This window comes from Salmo salar, chromosome 07 (assembly GCF_965601325.2).
Source record: "Salmo salar chromosome 07, fSalSal1, whole genome shotgun sequence".
Lineage (NCBI taxonomy): Eukaryota > Metazoa > Chordata > Actinopteri > Salmoniformes > Salmonidae > Salmo > Salmo salar.
In genome coordinates this window covers 64,765,871-64,787,549 of record NC_138297.1, presented here as the reverse complement: position 1 = coordinate 64,787,549, position 21,679 = coordinate 64,765,871, and the positions used below count along the sequence as shown (strand labels likewise).

General features: G+C 41.1%; 1 protein-coding gene across 1 annotated transcript in view; it reads right to left on the bottom strand.

Annotated features, from left to right (window-relative positions):
- LOC106596155 (ninjurin-2) overlaps positions 1 to 21,679 on the bottom strand; it is an 86,983-nt gene that overhangs the window by 19,407 nt on the left and 45,897 nt on the right. The window lies entirely within an intron of this gene.

Genomic DNA, 21,679 nt, shown 5'->3' with positions numbered 1-21,679 from the left:
AGTTGTCCTGCTGAGGGGAGGGTTTAGGGGTGTTACACTGTACAGTAATAAAGTTGTCCTGCTGAGGGGAGGGTTTAGGGGGTTACACTGTACAGTAATAAAGTTGTCCTGCCGAGGGGAGGGTTTAGGGGTGTTACACTGTACAGTAATAAAGTTGTCCGGCTGAGGGGAGGGTTTAGGGGGTTACACTGTACAGTAATAAAGTTGTCCTGCTGAGGGGAGGGTTCAGGGGGCGTTACACTGTACAGTAATAAAGTTGTCCTGCTGAGGGGAGGGTTTAGGGGGCGTTACACTGTACAGTAATAAAGTTGTCCTGCTGAGGGGAGGGTTTAGGGGGTTACACTGTACAGTAATAAAGTTGTCCTGCTGAGGGGAGGGTTTAGGGGCGTTACACTGTACAGTAATAAAGTTGTCCTGCTGAGGGGAAGGTTTAGGGGCGTTACACTGTACAGTAATAAAGTTGACCTGCTGAGGGGAGGGTTTAGGGGGTTACACTGTACAGTAATAAAGTTGTCCTGCTGAGGGGATGGTTTAGGGGCGTTACACTGTACAGTAATAAAGTTGTCCTGCTGAGGGGAGGGTTTAGGGGGTTACACTGTACAGTAATAAAGTTCTCCTGCTGAGGGGAGGGTTTAGGGGGCGTTACACTGTACAGTAATAAAGTTGTCCTGCTGAGGGGAGGGTTTAGGGGGTTACACTGTACAGTAATAAAGTTGTCCTGCCGAGGGGAGGGTTTAGGGGCGTTACACTGTACAGTAATAAAGTTGTCCTGCCGAGGGGAGGGTTTAGGGGGCGTTACACTGTACAGTAATAAAGTTGTCCTGCTGAGGGGAGGGTTTAGGGGCGTTACACTGTACAGTAATAAAGTTGTCCTGCCGAGGGGAGGGTTTAGGGGCGTTACACTGTACAGTAATAAAGTTGTCCTGCCGAGGGGAGGGTTTAGGGGCGTTACACTGTACAGTAATAAAGTTGTCCTGCCGAGGGGAGGGTTTAGGGGCGTTACACTGTACAGTAATAAAGTTGTCCTGCCGAGGGGAGGGTTTAGGGGCGTTACACTGTACAGTAATAAAGTTGTCCTGCTGAGGGGAGGGTTTAGGGGCGTTACACTGTACAGTAATAAAGTTGTCCTGCTGAGGGGAGGGTTTAGGGGGTTACACTGTACAGTAATAAAGTTGTCCTGCTGAGGGGAGGGTTTAGGGGGCGTTACACTGTACAGTAATAAAGTTGTCCCTGCTGAGGGGAGGGTTTAGGGGCGTTACACTGTACAGTAATAAAGTTGTCCTGCTGAGGGGAGGGTTTAGGGGCGTTACACTGTACAGTAATAAAGTTGTCCTGCTGAGGGGAGGGTTTAGGGGGTTACACTGTACAGTAATAAAGTTGTCCTGCCGAGGGGAGGGTTTAGGGGTGTTACACTGTACAGTAATAAAGTTGTCCGGCTGAGGGGAGGGTTTAGGGGGTTACACTGTACAGTAATAAAGTTGTCCTGCTGAGGGGAGGGTTTAGGGGCGTTACACTGTACAGTAATAAAGTTGTCCTGCTGAGGGGAGGGTTTAGGGGCGTTACACTGTACAGTAATAAAGTTGTCCTGCCGAGGGGAGGGTTTAGGGGCGTTACACTGTACAGTAATAAAGTTGTCCTGCCGAGGGGAGGGTTTAGGGGCGTTACACTGTACAGTAATAAAGTTGTCCTGCCGAGGGGAGGGTTTAGGGGGTTACACTGTACAGTAATAAAGTTGTCCTGCTGAGGGGAGGGTTTAGGGGCGTTACACTGTACAGTAATAAAGTTGTCCTGCTGAGGGGAGGGTTTAGGGGCGTTACACTGTACAGTAATAAAGTTGTCCTGCTGAGGGGAGGGTTTAGGGGCGTTACACTGTACAGTAATAAAGTTGTCCTGCTGAGGGGAGGGTTTAGGGGCGTTACACTGTACAGTAATAAAGTTGTCCTGCTGAGGGGAGGGTTTAGGGGCGTTACACTGTACAGTAAGAAAGTTGTCCTGCCGAGGGGAGGGTTTAGGGGCGTTACACTGTACAGTAATAAAGTTGTCCTGCCGAGGGGAGGGTTTAGGGGCGTTACACTGTACAGTAATAAAGTTGTCCTGCTGAGGGGAGGGTTTAGGGGCGTTACACTGTACAGTAATAAAGTTGTCCTGCCGAGGGGAGGGTTTAGGGGCGTTACACTGTACAGTAATAAAGTTGTCCTGCCGAGGGGAGGGTTTAGGGGGTTACACTGTACAGTAATAAAGTTGTCCTGCTGAGGGGAGGGTTTAGGGGCGTTACACTGTACAGTAATAAAGTTGTCCTGCTGAGGGGAGGGTTTAGGGCATTACACTGTACAGTAATAAAGTTGTCCTGCTGAGGGGAGGGTTTAGGGGCGTTACACTGTACAGTAATAAAGTTGTCCTGCTGAGGGGAGGGTTTAGGGCGTTACACTGTACAGTAATAAAGTTGTCCTGCTGAGGGGAGGGTTTAGGGGCGTTACACTGTACAGTAATAAAGTTGTCCTGCTGAGGGGAGGGTTTAGGGGCGTTACACTGTACAGTAATAAAGTTGTCCTGCTGAGGGGAGGGTTTAGGGGCGTTACACTGTACAGTAATAAAGTTGTCCTGCTGAGGGGAGGGTTTAGGGGCATTACACTGTACAGTAATAAAGTTGTCCTGCTGAGGGGAGGGTTTAGGGGGTTACACTGTACAGTAATAAAGTTGTCCTGCTGAGGGGATGGTTTAGGGGCGTTACACTGTACAGTAATAAAGTTGTCCTGCTGAGGGGAGTGTTTAGGGGGTTACACTGTACAGTAATAAAGTTCTCCTGCTGAGGGGAGGGTTTAGGGGAGGGGAGGGTTTAGGGGCGTTACACTGTACAGTAATAAAGTTGTCCTGCCGAGGGGAGGGTTTAGGGGGTTACACTGTACAGTAATAAAGTTGTCCTGCCGAGGGGAGGGTTTAGGGGCGTTACACTGTACAGTAATAAAGTTGTCCTGCTGAGGGGAGGGTTTAGGGGGTTACACTGTACAGTAATAAAGTTGTCCTGCTGAGGGGAGGGTTTAGGGGGTTACACTGTACAGTAATAAAGTTGTCCTGCTGAGGGGAGGGTTTAGGGCGTTACACTGTACAGTGGTGCATTGTTGATGTTCTTCCAAAGTTCTCTTCCATCCCTGGAAATCATGAACATATTCGTCAAACTGGTTCCCCTCTTCTACTGGGAGGAAAGAGAATGGTTCCCCTCTTCTACTGGGGAGGAAAGAGAATGGTTCCCCTCTTCTACTGGGAGGAAAGAGAATGGTTCCCCTCTTCTACTGGGAGGAAAGGGAATGGTTCCCCTCTTCTACTGGGGAGGAAAGGGAATGGTTCCCCTCTTCTACTGAGGAGGAAAGAGAATGGTTCCCCTCTTCTACTGAGGAGGAAAGAGAATGGTTCCCCTCTTCTACTGGGGAGGAAAGAGAATGGTTCCCCTCTTCTACTGAGGAGGAAAGGGAATGGTTCCCCTCTTCTACTGGGGAGGAAAGGGAATGGTTCCCCTCTTCTACTGAGGAGGAAAGAGAATGGTTCCCCTCTTCTACTGGGGAGGAAAGGGAATGGTTCCCCTCTTCTACTGGGGAGGAAAGAGAATGGTTCCCCTCTTCTACTGGGGAGGAAAGAGAATGGTTCCCCTCTTCTACTGAGGAGGAAAGAGAATGGTTCCCCTCTTCTACTGAGGAGGAAAGGGAATGGTTCCCCTCTTCTACTGAGGAGGAAAGAGAATGGTTCCCCTGTTCTACTGAGGAGGAAAGGGAATGGTTCCCCTCTTCTACTGGGGAGGAAAGGGAATGGTTCCCCTCTTCTACTGAGGAGGAAAGAGAATGGTTCCCCTCTTCTACTGGGGAGGAAAGAGAATGGTTCCCCTCTTCTACTGGGGAGGAAAGAGAATGGTTCCCCTCTTCTACTGGGGAGGAAAGAGAATGGTTCCCCTCTTCTACTGGGGAGGAAAGGGAATGGTTCCCCTCTTCTACTGGGGAGGAAAGGGAATGGTTCCCCTCTTCTACTGGGAGGAAAGAGAATGGTTCCCCTCTTCTACTGAGGAGGAAAGAGAATGTTGTAAGTAAACAGTCATATTAATAAAGTTTCCTGTTAATACGAGGGATGTTGTTGTTGTTGTTTGGGCTGTGTTTTTAAAGGTGTACTGCTTGGTAGTGTTGCTATTCCTGCTATGTTCTTTGTCCCGTCTTTGATCTCTTGGAACAATGTACATAGTCCTCAAACTGTAAATCTGTCATGTCACTGTCATGTCTGTCAGCAAGTCCTTTGTGGCCGATTCCACCCCAGAGTAGGAGGGAAATATTTTTGGTATCTCAAATGGTTCTGGCAGTTCTCACATAGAAACTTCACTGTAAGGATGTATGTTTGACATGTTTTGTTTTTTTACATTTGTATCACAAAACATTTTTGAGACATCATGATGAAAGCGGCCATTTTAGGCTCTTTCTAGATCCAGACCTCCTGTAAGAGCCTGTGAACTGTGAACCCAACATGATACAGACAACATCTTGGTGTTATTGTCATGTTTCTTTAACCTATATCGAGCTTCTTGTTTTAAAACATGTATTTTCTGTTATTATTATCTCTGCTGGGAAGGAGTTCTCAGGGTAAGAATTTCACTGTACTGTTTTACACCTGTTGTATCCTGGGCACCTGGCGAATATAAATGTTGAAACTTGGAACTTTCAGATTACTCTTTCTCTCAAATGTACTGAAGAGGAAATCAACAAGTTGTAAATCATTTGAATAGTTCTAAACTTTTGTTTTGGTAAGTCAGGTAAATCATTTGAAGAATTCTAAACTTTTGTTTTGGTAAGTCAGGTAAATCATTTGAAGAATTCTAAACTTTTGTTTTGGTAAGTCAGGTAAATCATTTGAAGAATTCTAAACTTTTGTTTTGGTAAGTCAGGTAAATCATTGAAGAAAACATCGTCTTTTACAATAACAAGCTGACCTATATACAGTGATGGTGGTATAATGTGTTGTACATCGCTGCACTGCTCGGTTGCTGTTCTTCCTATGTCCTTCCCTGATCTCTTGGAACTGATGTCTGCCTTCCCAGAACTCTAAGTCTTTCATAACACTGACTTCATGTCCCCACGTGCTCAGTGAGGAGGGAGGGAGTATAGGAGAGGAGGCATGTATATACTGTATACTGGTTCACATCTCCTCTCCTCTGAGACCGCTACAGTCAGACGTTATTTACATTACTTACAGGGAGAGCTGCCAGAATATACACTCATATCTCTTTTTCGCTCCCTCGTTTTCTCAGATTTTCTCCCATTTTTGGTAACTTCTTACTGGCTTATTCTCTCTCTCTCTCTCTCTCTCTCTCTCTCTCTCTCTCTCTCTACCTCTCTCTCTCTCTCTCTCTCTCTCTACCTCTCTCTCTCTCCCCTTCTCACTAACTCTCTCTCTTTCTTTCTCCCTCTTCCTCTCTCTCTCTCTCTCTCTCTCTCTCTCCCCTCTCTCTCTCTCCCCTTCTCACTAACTCTCCCTCTCTCTTTCTCCCTCTTCCTCTCTTTCTCCCTCTCTCTTCCCTCCCTCTCAATAGCTATAAACCCTGAAAGCCCAGACATTATTACATGTATATATATGTACCTGTGGATACATATATAAAGGACTGTAGTGTGGATACATATATAAAGGACTGTAGTGTGGATACATATATAAAGGACTGTAGTGTGGATACATATATAAAGGACTGTAGTGTGGATACATATATAAAGGACTGTAGTGTGGATACATATATAAAGGACTGTAGTGTGGATACATATATAAAGGACTGTAGTGTGGATACATATATAAAGGACTGTAGTGTGGATACATATATAAAGGACTGTAGTGTGGATACATATATAAAGGACTGTAGTGTGGATACATATATAAAGGACTGTAGTGTGGATACATATATAAAGGACTGTAGTGTGGATACATATATAAAGGACTGTAGTGTGGATACATATATAAAGGACTGTAGTGTGGATACATATATAAAGGACTGTAGTGTGGATACATATATAAAGGACTGTAGTGTGGATACATATATAAATGACTGTAGTGTGGATACATATATAAAGGACTGTAGTGTGGATACATATATAAAGGACTGTAGTGTGGATACATATATAAAGGACTGTAGTGTGGATACATATATAAAGGACTGTAGTGTGGATACATATATAAAGGACTGTAGTGTGGATACATATATAAAGGACTGTAGTGTGGATACATATATAAAGGACTGTAGTGTGGATACATATATAAAGGACTGTAGTGTGGATACATATATAAAGGACTGTAGTGTGGATACATATATAAAGGACTGTAGTGTGGATACATATATAAAGGACTGTAGTGTGGATACATATATAAAGGACTGTAGTGTGGATACATATATAAAGGACTGTAGTGTGGATACATATATAAAGGACTGTAGTGTGGATACATATATAAAGGACTGTAGTGTGGATACATATATAAAGGACTGTAGTGTGGATACATATATAAAGGACTGTAGTGTGGATACATATATAAAGGACTGTAGTGTGGATACATATATAAAGGACTGTAGTGTGGATACATATATAAAGGACTGTAGTGTGGATACATATATAAAGGACTGTAGTGTGGATACATATATAAAGGACTGTAGTGTGGATACATATATAAAGGACTGTAGTGTGGATACATATATAAAGGACTGTAGTGTGGATACATATATAAAGGACTGTAGTGTGGATACATATATAAAGGACTGTAGTGTGGATACATATATAAAGGACTGTAGTGTGGATACATATATAAAGGACTGTAGTGTGGATACATATATAAAGGACTGTAGTGTGGATACATATATAAAGGACTGTAGTGTGGATACATATATAAAGGACTGTAGTGTGGATACATATATAAAGGACTGTAGTGTGGATACATATATAAAGGACTGTAGTGTGGATACATATATAAAGGACTGTAGTGTGGATACATATATAAAGGACTGTAGTGTGGATACATATATAAAGGACTGTAGTGTGGATACATATATAAAGGACTGTAGTGTGGATACATATATAAAGGACTGTAGTGTGGATACATATATAAAGGACTGTAGTGTGGATACATATATAAAGGACTGTAGTGTGGATACATATATAAAGGGCTGTAGTGTGGATACATATATAAAGGGCTGTAGTGTGGATACATATATAAAGGGCTGTAGTGTGGATACATATATAAAGGACTGTAGTGTGGATACATATATAAAGGACTGTAGTGTGGATACATATATAAAGGACTGTAGTGTGGATACATATATAAAGGACTGTAGTGTGGATACATATATAAAGGACTGTAGTGTGGATACATATATAAAGGACTGTAGTGTGGATACATATATAAAGGACTGTAGTGTGGATACATATATAAAGGACTGTAGTGTGGATACATATATAAAGGACTGTAGTGTGGATACATATATAAAGGACTGTAGTGTGGATACATATATAAAGGACTGTAGTGTGGATACATATATAAAGGACTGTAGTGTGGATACATATATAAAGGGCTGTAGTGTGGATACATATATAAAGGGCTGTAGTGTGGATACATATATAAAGGACTGTAGTGTGGATACATATATAAAGGACTGTAGTGTGGATACATATATAAAGGACTGTAGTGTGGATACATATATAAAGGACTGTAGTGTGGATACATATATAAAGGACTGTAGTGTGGATACATATATAAAGGACTGTAGTGTGGATACATATATAAAGGACTGTAGTGTGGATACATATATAAAGGACTGTAGTGTGGATACATATATAAAGGACTGTAGTGTGGATACATATATAAAGGACTGTAGTGTGGATACATATATAAAGGACTGTAGTGTGGATACATATATAAAGGACTGTAGTGTGGATACATATATAAAGGACTGTAGTGTGGATACATATATAAAGGACTGTAGTGTGGATACATATATAAAGGACTGTAGTGTGGATACATATATAAAGGACTGTAGTGTGGATACATATATAAAGGACTGTAGTGTGGATACATATATAAAGGACTGTAGTGTGGATACATATATAAAGGGCTGTAGTGTGGATACATATATAAAGGACTGTAGTGTGGATACATATATAAAGGACTGTAGTGTGGATACATATATAAAGGACTGTAGTGTGGATACATATATAAAGGACTGTAGTGTGGATACATATATAAAGGACTGTAGTGTGGATACATATATAAAGGACTGTAGTGTGGATACATATATAAAGGACTGTAGTGTGGATACATATATAAAGGACTGTAGTGTGGATACATATATAAAGGACTGTAGTGTGGATACATATATAAAGGACTGTAGTGTGGATACATATATAAAGGACTGTAGTGTGGATACATATATAAAGGACTGTAGTGTGGATACATATATAAAGGACTGTAGTGTGGATACATATATAAAGGACTGTAGTGTGGATACATATATAAAGGACTGTAGTGTGGATACATATATAAAGGACTGTAGTGTGGATACATATATAAAGGACTGTAGTGTGGATACATATATAAAGGACTGTAGTGTGGATACATATATAAAGGACTGTAGTGTGGATACATATATAAAGGACTGTAGTGTGGATACATATATAAAGGACTGTAGTGTGGATACATATATAAAGGACTGTAGTGTGGATACATATATAAAGGACTGTAGTGTGGATACATATATAAAGGACTGTAGTGTGGATACATATATAAAGGACTGTAGTGTGGATACATATATAAAGGACTGTAGTGTGGATACATATATAAAGGACTGTAGTGTGGATACATATATAAAGGACTGTAGTGTGGATACATATATAAAGGACTGTAGTGTGGATACATATATAAAGGACTGTAGTGTGGATACATATATAAAGGACTGTAGTGTGGATACATATATAAAGGACTGTAGTGTGGATACATATATAAAGGACTGTAGTGTGGATACATATATAAAGGACTGTAGTGTGGATACATATATAAAGGACTGTAGTGTGGATACATATATAAAGGACTGTAGTGTGGATACATATATAAAGGACTGTAGTGTGGATACATATATAAAGGACTGTAGTGTGGATACATATATAAAGGGCTGTAGTGTGGATACATATATAAAGGGCTGTAGTGTGGATACATATATAAAGGGCTGTAGTGTGGATACATATATAAAGGGCTGTAGTGTGGATACATATATAAAGGGCTGTAGTGTGGATACATATATAAAGGACTGTAGTGTGGATACATATATAAAGGACTGTAGTGTGGATACATATATAAAGGACTGTAGTGTGGATACATATATAAAGGACTGTAGTGTGGATACATATATAAAGGACTGTAGTGTGGATACATATATAAAGGGCTGTAGTGTGGATACATATATAAAGGGCTGTAGTGTGGATACATATATAAAGGGCTGTAGTGTGGATACATATATAAAGGGCTGTAGTGTGGATACATATATAAAGGGCTGTAGTGTGGATACATATATAAAGGACTGTAGTGTGGATACATATATAAAGGACTGTAGTGTGGATACATATATAAAGGGCTGTAGTGTGGATACATATATAAAGGGCTGTAGTGTGGATACATATATAAAGGGCTGTAGTGTGGATACATATATAAAGGGCTGTAGTGTGGATACATATATAAAGGACTGTAGTGTGGATACATATATAAAGGACTGTAGTGTGGATACATATATAAAGGACTGTAGTGTGGATACATATATAAAGGACTGTAGTGTGGATACATATATAAAGGACTGTAGTGTGGATACATATATAAAGGACTGTAGTGTGGATACATATATAAAGGACTGTAGTGTGGATACATATATAAAGGACTGTAGTGTGGATACATATATAAAGGACTGTAGTGTGGATACATATATAAAGGACTGTAGTGTGGATACATATATAAAGGACTGTAGTGTGGATACATATATAAAGGACTGTAGTGTGGATACATATATAAAGGACTGTAGTGTGGATACATATATAAAGGACTGTAGTGTGGATACATATATAAAGGACTGTAGTGTGGATACATATATAAAGGACTGTAGTGTGGATACATATATAAAGGACTGTAGTGTGGATACATATATAAAGGACTGTAGTGTGGATACATATATAAAGGACTGTAGTGTGGATACATATATAAAGGGCTGTAGTGTGGATACATATATAAAGGACTGTAGTGTGGATACATATATAAAGGACTGTAGTGTGGATACATATATAAAGGACTGTAGTGTGGATACATATATAAAGGACTGTAGTGTGGATACATATATAAAGGACTGTAGTGTGGATACATATATAAAGGACTGTAGTGTGGATACATATATAAAGGACTGTAGTGTGGATACATATATAAAGGACTGTAGTGTGGATACATATATAAAGGACTGTAGTGTGGATACATATATAAAGGACTGTAGTGTGGATACATATATAAAGGACTGTAGTGTGGATACATATATAAAGGACTGTAGTGTGGATACATATATAAAGGACTGTAGTGTGGATACATATATAAAGGACTGTAGTGTGGATACATATATAAAGGACTGTAGTGTGGATACATATATAAAGGACTGTAGTGTGGATACATATATAAAGGACTGTAGTGTGGATACATATATAAAGGACTGTAGTGTGGATACATATATAAAGGACTGTAGTGTGGATACATATATAAAGGACTGTAGTGTGGATACATATATAAAGGACTGTAGTGTGGATACATATATAAAGGACTGTAGTGTGGATACATATATAAAGGACTGTAGTGTGGATACATATATAAAGGACTGTAGTGTGGATACATATATAAAGGACTGTAGTGTGGATACATATATAAAGGACTGTAGTGTGGATACATATATAAAGGACTGTAGTGTGGATACATATATAAAGGACTGTAGTGTGGATACATATATAAAGGACTGTAGTGTGGATACATATATAAAGGACTGTAGTGTGGATACATATATAAAGGACTGTAGTGTGGATACATATATAAAGGACTGTAGTGTGGATACATATATAAAGGACTGTAGTGTGGATACATATATAAAGGACTGTAGTGTGGATACATATATAAAGGACTGTAGTGTGGATACATATATAAAGGACTGTAGTGTGGATACATATATAAAGGACTGTAGTGTGGATACATATATAAAGGACTGTAGTGTGGATACATATATAAAGGACTGTAGTGTGGATACATATATAAAGGACTGTAGTGTGGATACATATATAAAGGACTGTAGTGTGGATACATATATAAAGGACTGTAGTGTGGATACATATATAAAGGACTGTAGTGTGGATACATATATAAAGGACTGTAGTGTGGATACATATATAAAGGGCTGTAGTGTGGATACATATATAAAGGGCTGTAGTGTGGATACATATATAAAGGGCTGTAGTGTGGATACATATATAAAGGGCTGTAGTGTGGATACATATATAAAGGGCTGTAGTGTGGATACATATATAAAGGGCTGTAGTGTGGATACATATATAAAGGGCTGTAGTGTGGATACATATATAAAGGGCTGTAGTGTGGATACATATATAAAGGACTGTAGTGTGGATACATATATAAAGGACTGTAGTGTGGATACATATATAAAGGACTGTAGTGTGGATACATATATAAAGGACTGTAGTGTGGATACATATATAAAGGACTGTAGTGTGGATACATATATAAAGGACTGTAGTGTGGATACATATATAAAGGACTGTAGTGTGGATACATATATAAAGGACTGTAGTGTGGATACATATATAAAGGACTGTAGTGTGGATACATATATAAAGGACTGTAGTGTGGATACATATATAAAGGACTGTAGTGTGGATACATATATAAAGGACTGTAGTGTGGATACATATATAAAGGACTGTAGTGTGGATACATATATAAAGGACTGTAGTGTGGATACATATATAAAGGACTGTAGTGTGGATACATATATAAAGGACTGTAGTGTGGATACATATATAAAGGACTGTAGTGTGGATACATATATAAAGGACTGTAGTGTGGATACATATATAAAGGACTGTAGTGTGGATACATATATAAAGGACTGTAGTGTGGATACATATATAAAGGACTGTAGTGTGGATACATATATAAAGGACTGTAGTGTGGATACATATATAAAGGACTGTAGTGTGGATACATATATAAAGGACTGTAGTGTGGATACATATATAAAGGACTGTAGTGTGGATACATATATAAAGGACTGTAGTGTGGATACATATATAAAGGACTGTAGTGTGGATACATATATAAAGGACTGTAGTGTGGATACATATATAAAGGACTGTAGTGTGGATACATATATAAAGGACTGTAGTGTGGATACATATATAAAGGACTGTAGTGTGGATACATATATAAAGGACTGTAGTGTGGATACATATATAAAGGACTGTAGTGTGGATACATATATAAAGGACTGTAGTGTGGATACATATATAAAGGACTGTAGTGTGGATACATATATAAAGGACTGTAGTGTGGATACATATATAAAGGACTGTAGTGTGGATACATATATAAAGGACTGTAGTGTGGATACATATATAAAGGACTGTAGTGTGGATACATATATAAAGGACTGTAGTGTGGATACATATATAAAGGACTGTAGTGTGGATACATATATAAAGGACTGTAGTGTGGATACATATATAAAGGACTGTAGTGTGGATACATATATAAAGGACTGTAGTGTGGATACATATATAAAGGACTGTAGTGTGGATACATATATAAAGGACTGTAGTGTGGATACATATATAAAGGACTGTAGTGTGGATACATATATAAAGGACTGTAGTGTGGATACATATATAAAGGACTGTAGTGTGGATACATATATAAAGGACTGTAGTGTGGATACATATATAAAGGACTGTAGTGTGGATACATATATAAAGGACTGTAGTGTGGATACATATATAAAGGACTGTAGTGTGGATACATATATAAAGGACTGTAGTGTGGATACATATATAAAGGACTGTAGTGTGGATACATATATAAAGGACTGTAGTGTGGATACATATATAAAGGACTGTAGTGTGGATACATATATAAAGGACTGTAGTGTGGATACATATATAAAGGACTGTAGTGTGGATACATATATAAAGGACTGTAGTGTGGATACATATATAAAGGACTGTAGTGTGGATACATATATAAAGGACTGTAGTGTGGATACATATATAAAGGACTGTAGTGTGGATACATATATAAAGGACTGTAGTGTGGATACATATATAAAGGACTGTAGTGTGGATACATATATAAAGGACTGTAGTGTGGATACATATATAAAGGACTGTAGTGTGGATACATATATAAAGGACTGTAGTGTGGATACATATATAAAGGACTGTAGTGTGGATACATATATAAAGGACTGTAGTGTGGATACATATATAAAGGACTGTAGTGTGGATACATATATAAAGGACTGTAGTGTGGATACATATATAAAGGACTGTAGTGTGGATACATATATAAAGGACTGTAGTGTGGATACATATATAAAGGACTGTAGTTTTGGTAAAGTCTGGAGCCCTGTCTTTCCTTGTAAATTCCTTTTCCTTTCCTGAAAGCAGGCTCCTCCACAACCAAGACCAGCACCAGGCTCACGTCTAGTAACCACACACACACACACACACACACACACACACACACCACACACAGGTCGAGTTATACCGCACACACTGTGGTGCTGTTTCAGTTAACAAGCAGGATTATTTCTCTCTTTTAAATAAACACCACGGAGAGGTCAGGAATATTCCTCAAAGGGGGCCGTATACCAGCCCACAGGAAGTAAAACATCTCCCCTTACTGCTCATTGGCTGCTCCCCTGGCCAATGGTGAATGGTGAGTGGGTTGGAGTGGCACATTCTCCCCACAGTTTTTTCTTTCTTTCTTCTGTTTTACTCACCGTGTGTGTTGGCATGACGACGACCTTTAAAGTATTATTTATACAGGTATTTTCTAGGGGGGGGGGGGGGGGCAAGGGAAACATCTGAGACAGGGGAGAGACATTTTTCCATGAATTGACTGAACTGAGTTAATTGACCCCTACCTTACACTATGTAACTAACAAAAGACTAGCATATTGTTCTTGTGAAACTGTAATTAGATAGTTTGACATGAGTAAACAGGCGGGGGTCTGGAGGAAACATGTGTGTACTTTGAGGGGTGAGGGAGGTTAAAGCTACAATCCTTCATTGAAACAACAGCAAAGCCTTTTCCCCGCCCATGTTTATCTAAACAGCTAATGGATGGGGCTAATGGATGGGGCTAATGGATGGGGCTAATGGATGGGGCTAATGGATGGGGCTGGAGAAATGGACCCACTCTCTAATTCATAGACAGAGCTATGTGTAAGGACTGACCATCATATCAAATGGATCATTTTAATCATATTTTGAGGCTGTACAGTGTTTGTTTACGTTGTTTACAAACATTGGAGTAAAACAAACATTAATATCATTAATAATATCATTAATGTATAAATTATGTTTAATGGTTATATATAATTCATTTATAAGTCCAGAAATGGATGTAGCAACTAAGGATTCTAGCTTTGAGGGAACAGAACATTTTTACAGATGTCAGTCAGCAGTCATTTTCTAATTCACTGATTGAACTGAGTTGGAGACAGTTGAGGCTAAATGTGTTTCCAGCGGAGACTAGTTGTGTGGTGAAACTGTAGGTGGTTCTACAGTAAACAGGCTGGAGGGGAATGTGTGAACTGGTCTCTCCTTTGATTGATGGAGGGAAGTTTTAAGACAAGAGAACAACGTGACAGATGTCACTCAGCACCTTCCACCTGTCCAGTAGAGTCTCCACCCACCCAACACCACCCATCACTACCTGGCACCCATATCCCGTTCACAACTTCAGTGCTCTTGTTCAAGGCCTGAGTCACACTTATATAACAGCTATAGATCCAACTAACCTCCTACCAGCCTTACAGGACTGAGTCAGGCTTATATAACAACTATAGATCCAACTAACCTCCTACCAGCCTTACAGGACTGAGTCAGGCTTATATAACCGCTATAGATCCAACTAACCTCCTACCAGCCTTACAGGACAGGACTGAGTCAGGCTTATATAACAACTATAGATCCAACTAACCTCCTACCAGCCTTACAGGACTGAGTCAGGCTTATATAACAGCTATAGATCCAACTAACCTCCTACCAGCCTTACAGGACTGAGTCAGGCTTATATAACAGCTATAGATCCAACTAACCTCCTACCACCCTTACAGGACTGAGTCAGGCTTATATAACAGCTATAGATCCAACAAACCTCCTACCAGCCTTACAGGACTGAGTCAGGCTTATATAACAGCTATAGATCCAACTAACCTCCTACCAGCCTTACAGGACTGAGTCAGGCTTATATAACAGCTATAGATCCAACTAACCTCCTACCAGCCTTACAGGACAGGACTGAGTCAGGCTTATATAACATCTATAGATCCAACTAACCTCCTACCAGCCTTACAGGACTGAGTCAGGCTTATATAACAGCTATAGATCCAACTAACCTCCTACCAGCCTTACAGGACTGAGTCAGGATTATATAACAGCTATAGATCCAACTAACCTCCTACCAGCCTTACAGGACTGAGTCAGGCTTATATAACAGCTATAGATCCAACTAACCTCCTACCAGCCTTACAGGACTGAGTCAGGCTTGTATAACAGCTATAGATCCAACTAACCTCCTACCAGCCTTACAGGACAGGACTGAGTCAGGCTTATATAACAGCTATAGATCCAACTAACCTCCTACCAGCCTTACAGGACTGAGTCAGGCTTATATAACAACTATAGATACAACTAACCTCCTACCAGCCTTACAGGACTGAGTCAGGCTTATATAACAGCTATAGATCCAACTAACCTCCTACCAGCCTTACAGGACTGAGTCAGGCTTATATAACAGCTATAGATCCAACTAACCTCCTACCAGCCTTACAGGACAGGACTGAGTCAGGATTATATAACAGCTATAGATCCAACTAACTTCCTACCAACCTTACAGGACTGAGTCAGGCTTATATAACAGCTATAGATCCAACTAACCTCCTACCAGCCTTACAGGACAGGACTGAGTCAGGCTTATATAACAACTATAGATCCAACTAACCTCCTACCAGCCTTACAGGACAGGACTGAGTCAGGCTTATATAACAGCTATAGATCCAACTAACCTCCTACCAGCCTTACAGGACTGAGTCAGGCTTATATAACAGCTATAGATCCAACTAACCTCCTACCAGCCTTACAGGACAGGACTGAGTCAGGCTTATATAACAGCTATAGATCCAACTAACCTCCTACCAGCCTTACAGGACAGGACTGAGTCAGGCTTATATAACAGCTATAGATCCAACTAACCTCCTACCAGCCTTACAGGACAGGACTGAGTCAGGATTATATAACAGCTATAGATCCAACTAACTTCCTACCAACCTTACAGGACTGAGTCAGGCTTATATAACAGCTATAGATCCAACTAACCTCCTACCAGCCTTACAGGACAGGACTGAGTCAGGCTTATATAACAGCTATAGATCCAACTAACCTCCTACCAGCCTTACAGGACAGGACTGAGTCAGGCTTATATAACAGCTATAGATCCAACTAACCTCCTACCAGCCTTACAGGACTGAGTCAGGCTTATATAACAGCTATAGATCCAACTAACCTCCTACCAGCCTTACAGGACAGGACTGAGTCAGGCTTATATAACAGCTATAGATCCAACTAACCTCCTACCAGCCTTACAGGACAGGACTGAGTCAGGCTTATATAACAGCTATAGATCCAACTAACCTCCTACCAGCCTTACAGGACTGAGTCAGGCTTATATAACAACTATAGATACAACTAACCTCCTACCAGCCTTACAGGACTGAGTCAGGCTTATATAACAGCTATAGATCCAACTAACCTCCTACCAGCCTTACAGGACTGAGTCAGGCTTATATAACAGCTATAGATCCAACTAACCTCCTACCAGCCTTACAGGACAGGACTGAGTCAGGATTATATAACAGCTATAGATCCAACTAACTTCCTACCAACCTTACAGGACTGAGTCAGGCTTATATAACAGCTATAGATCCAACTAACCTCCTACCAGCCTTACAGGACAGGACTGAGTCAGGATTATATAACAGCTATAGATCCAACTAACTTCCTACCAACCTTACAGGACTGAGTCAGGCTTATATAACAGCTATAGATCCAACTAACCTCCTACCAGCCTTACAGGACAGGACTGAGTCAGGCTTATATAACAGCTATAGATCCAACTAACCTCCTACCAGCCTTACAGGACAGGACTGAGTCAGGCTTATATAACAGCTATAGATCCAACTAACCTCCTACCAGCCTTACAGGACTGAGTCAGGCTTATATAACAGCTATAGATCCAACTAACCTCCTACCAGCCTTACAGGACAGGACTGAGTCAGGCTTATATAACAGCTATAGATCCAACTAACCTCCTACCAGCCTTACAGGACAGGACTGAGTCAGGCTTATATAACAGCTATAGATCCAACTAACCTCCTACCAGCCTTACAGGACAGGACTGAGTCAGGCTTATATAACAGCTATAGATCCAACTAACCTCCTACCAGCCTTACAGGACTGAGTCAGGATTATATAACAACTATAGATCCAACTAACCTCCTACCAGCCTTACAGGACTGAGTCAGGCTTATATAACAGCTATAGATCCAACTAACCTCCTACCAGCCTTACAGGACTGAGTCAGGATTATATAACAACTATAGATCCAACTAACCTCCTACCAGCCTTACAGGACTGAGTCAGGCTTATATAACAGCTATAGATCCAACTAACCTCCTACCAGCCTTACAGGACTGAGTCAGGCTTATATAACAGCTATAGATCCAACTAACCTCCTACCAGCCTTACAGGACTGAGTCAGGCTTATATAACAACTATAGATCCAACTAACCTCCTACCAGCCTTACAGGACAGGACTGAGTCAGGCTTATATAACAGCTATAGATCCAAGAGACCTGACCAAGAGATCCGACTTAGAGACTTGACCAAGAGACCTGACCAAGAGACCTGACCAAGTGATCCGACTTAGAGACCTGACCAAGTGATCCGACTTAGAGACCTGACCAAGAGACCTGACCAAGAGACCTGACCAAGTGATCCGACTTAGAGACCTGACCAAGTGATCCGACTTAGAGACCTGACCAAGTGATCTGACCAAGAGACCTGACCAAGTGATCTGACTTAGAGACTTGACCAAGTGATCCGACTTAGAGACCTGACCAAGTGATCTGACCATTATAGGCCCTACACTCAGAAAAAAAGGTGCTATCAAATCAAATCAAATTGTATTGGTCACATACACATGTTTATCAGTTGTTATTGCGGGTGTAGTGAAATGCTTGTGTTCCTAGCTCCAACAGTGCAGTAATATTTAACAATTCACAACAATACACACACATCTAATGTAAAATAATGGAATATAAATATTAGGACAAGTAATGTCAGAGTGGCATAGACTAAAATACAATAGAATAGAATACAGTATATACATATGAGATGAGTAAAGCACTATGTAAATATTATTAAAGTGACCAGTGATTCCATGTCTATATATACATGACAGCAGCAGCAGTGCAGGGATGAGTAACCGGGTGGTAGCTGGCTAGTGATGGCTGTTTAACAGTCTGATGGCTTTGAGATAGAAGATGTTTTTCAGTCTCTAGGTCCCAGCTTTGATACACCTGTACTGACCTCGCCTTCTGGATGATAACGGGGTGAACAGGCCGTGGTTTGGGTGGTTGATGTCCTTGATGATCTTTTTGGCATGTTCTCGAGCATCTAGAACCTAAAAGAGTTCTTCGACTGTCCCCATAGGGGAACCACACAGGGTTCTACCTGGAATCAAAAAGGGTTCTACCTGGAACCAAAAAGGGTTCTACCTGGAACCAAAACAGGTTCTACCTGGAACCACACAGGGTTCTACCTGGAACCAAAAAGGGTTCTACCTGGAACCACACAGGGTTCTACCTGGAACCAAAAAGGGTTCTACCTGGAACCAAAAAGGGTTCTACCTGGAACCAAAAAGGGTTCTCCAATGGGGACAGGCGAAAAACCCTTTTGGAAGCATTTTATCTAACTGTGTAGTAGTAGGATGTAGTCCCAGAGTGTTTCTTGGTCGGGGCATATGATCAAAAACAATCCTCGTAAACTACTATCAGAACATGAACTATCACTGGGACAACTACACTTTATGTTTCAAACATGAATTATCTATCACTATCACTGGGAAAAGTATACTTTGCTAGTGTTCAAAAGCTTCTCCATGTTTCATGAAGAAACAAGTTTCATGCATGACGTGTGCTGACAAATACTGTACCTCTGAAAAATGTAGGCCTCTACAGTATGTGTGGCAGCTTCATCATATCACCATACCTGCCTGACATGACAGGATTTACTGCTACAGGTGCAGGATCTTAATTTGATCAACCTGTTGTTGCAGGGAATGTTCTGCAAAGCAAGAAATGCACACATGTATTGTATTCAAGATTTCCAAAGGCTTCTAAAGTTTATAATTTCCACTTTCAAATTTTAGACTTGATTTATCCTTACAACAAATGTAATAACCCCTACAAAAATATCAATCAATAATAATCCACACAATCATTTCCTATTGCTGCATGGTTATTTTCCTACTGTGAGAAACTGGTCAAATTCAGATCCCACATTTGTAAGCATTCAGAAAGAAAACATAGTATAACTATCAATGTTACCATGCCAAAGACAGATACAAACATAAATACAATGTCCACAGGTTATATTTCACCCCACACCTTAGGGTTCTCAGCCAATCATACCCTGCTTGTTGGGTGTCTTGGCCAATGGAGAGAGGAAAGTGAGGGTAAGAGGGTGAGGATAGGAGAGAGGGGAGAAGGAAGAAGTAGAGAGAGGGAGAGAAGGACAGAGAGAGAGAAAGAAGAAGAGAGGCAGAGGGCAGAGGGCAGAGGGCAGAGAGGAGAGAGAGAGAGAGAGAGGGGAGAGGCAGAGGCAGAGAGAGAGGCAGAGGCAGAGAGAGAGAGAGAGAGGCAGAGAGAGAGAGGCAGAGAGAGGCAGAGAGAGAGAGGCAGAGAGAGAGAGAGAGGCAGAGAGAGAGATGCAGAGAGAGAGAGAGAGGCAGAGAGAGAGAGGCAGAGAGAGAGGCAGAGAGAGAGAGAGAGAGAGGCAGAGAGAGAGGCAGAGAGAGAGAGAGGCAGAGAGAGAGAGAGGCAGAGAGAGAGAGAGGCAGAGAGAGAGATAGGCAGAGAGAAAGAGAGGCAGAGAGAGGCAAAGAGAAAGAGAGAGAGAGGCAGAGAGAGAGAGAGGCAGAGAGAGAGAGGCAGAGAGAGAGAGGCAGCGAGAGAGAGGCAGAGAGATAGCGAGAGAGAGCAAGAGAGAGAGAGGCAGAGAGAGAGAGAGGCAGAGAGAGAGAGAGAGGCAGAGAGAGAGAGAGGCAGAGAGAGAGAGAGAGGCAGAAAGAGAGAGCGAGAGAGGCAGAGAGAGAGAGAGGCAGAGAGAGAGATAGGCAGAGAGAGAGAGAGGCAGAGAGATGGAAAGAGAAAGAGAGAGAGAGAGGCAGAGAGAGAGAGAGGCAGAGAGAGAGAGGCAGAAAGAGAGAGAGAGAGGCAGAGAGAGAGAGCGATAGAGAGGCAGAGAGAGAGAGAGAGAGAGGAGAGAGCGAGAGAGGCAGAGAGAGAGAGGCAGAAAGAGAGAGAGAGAGAGAGAGAGAGAGAGAGAGAGAGAGGCAGAAAGAGAGAGAGAGAGAGAGGCAGTGAGAGTGAGAGAGGCAGAGAGAGAGAGAGAGAGAGGCAGAGAGAGAGAGGTAGAGAGAGAGAGAGAGAGAGAGAGAGAGAGAGAGAGAGAGTGAGCTCTTACATAACCTAGGTACTGTATGTCAGTCCTGAATGAACTCTTATGTGACCTAGATACACTATACATACACAAAAGTATTTGGCTATTTCAGCCACACCCGTTGCTGACAGGTGTATAAAATCGAGCTCACAGCCATGAAATCTCCATAAACAAACATTGGCCATAGCATGGCCTTACTGAAGAGCTCAGTGACCTTCAACATGGCACCGGTATAGGATGCCATCTTTCCATCTAGCCAGTTCGTCAAATTTCTGCCCTGCTAGAGCTTCCCCGGTCAACTGTAAGTGCTGTTATGGTAAAGTGGAAACTTCTAGGAGCAACAACGGCTCAGCCTCGAAATGGTAGGCCACACAAGCTCATAGAATGGGACCATACTGAAGCGCGTAACGCGCAGAAATTGTCTGTCCTCGGTTGCACCACTCACTACCGAGTTCCAAACTGCCTCTGGAAGCAACGTCAGCACAATAACTGTTCGTCAGGAGCTTCATAAAATTGGTTTCTATGGCCGAGCAGCCGCACACAAGCCTAAGATCATGTGCAATGCCAAGTGTCGGCTGGAATGGTGTTAACCT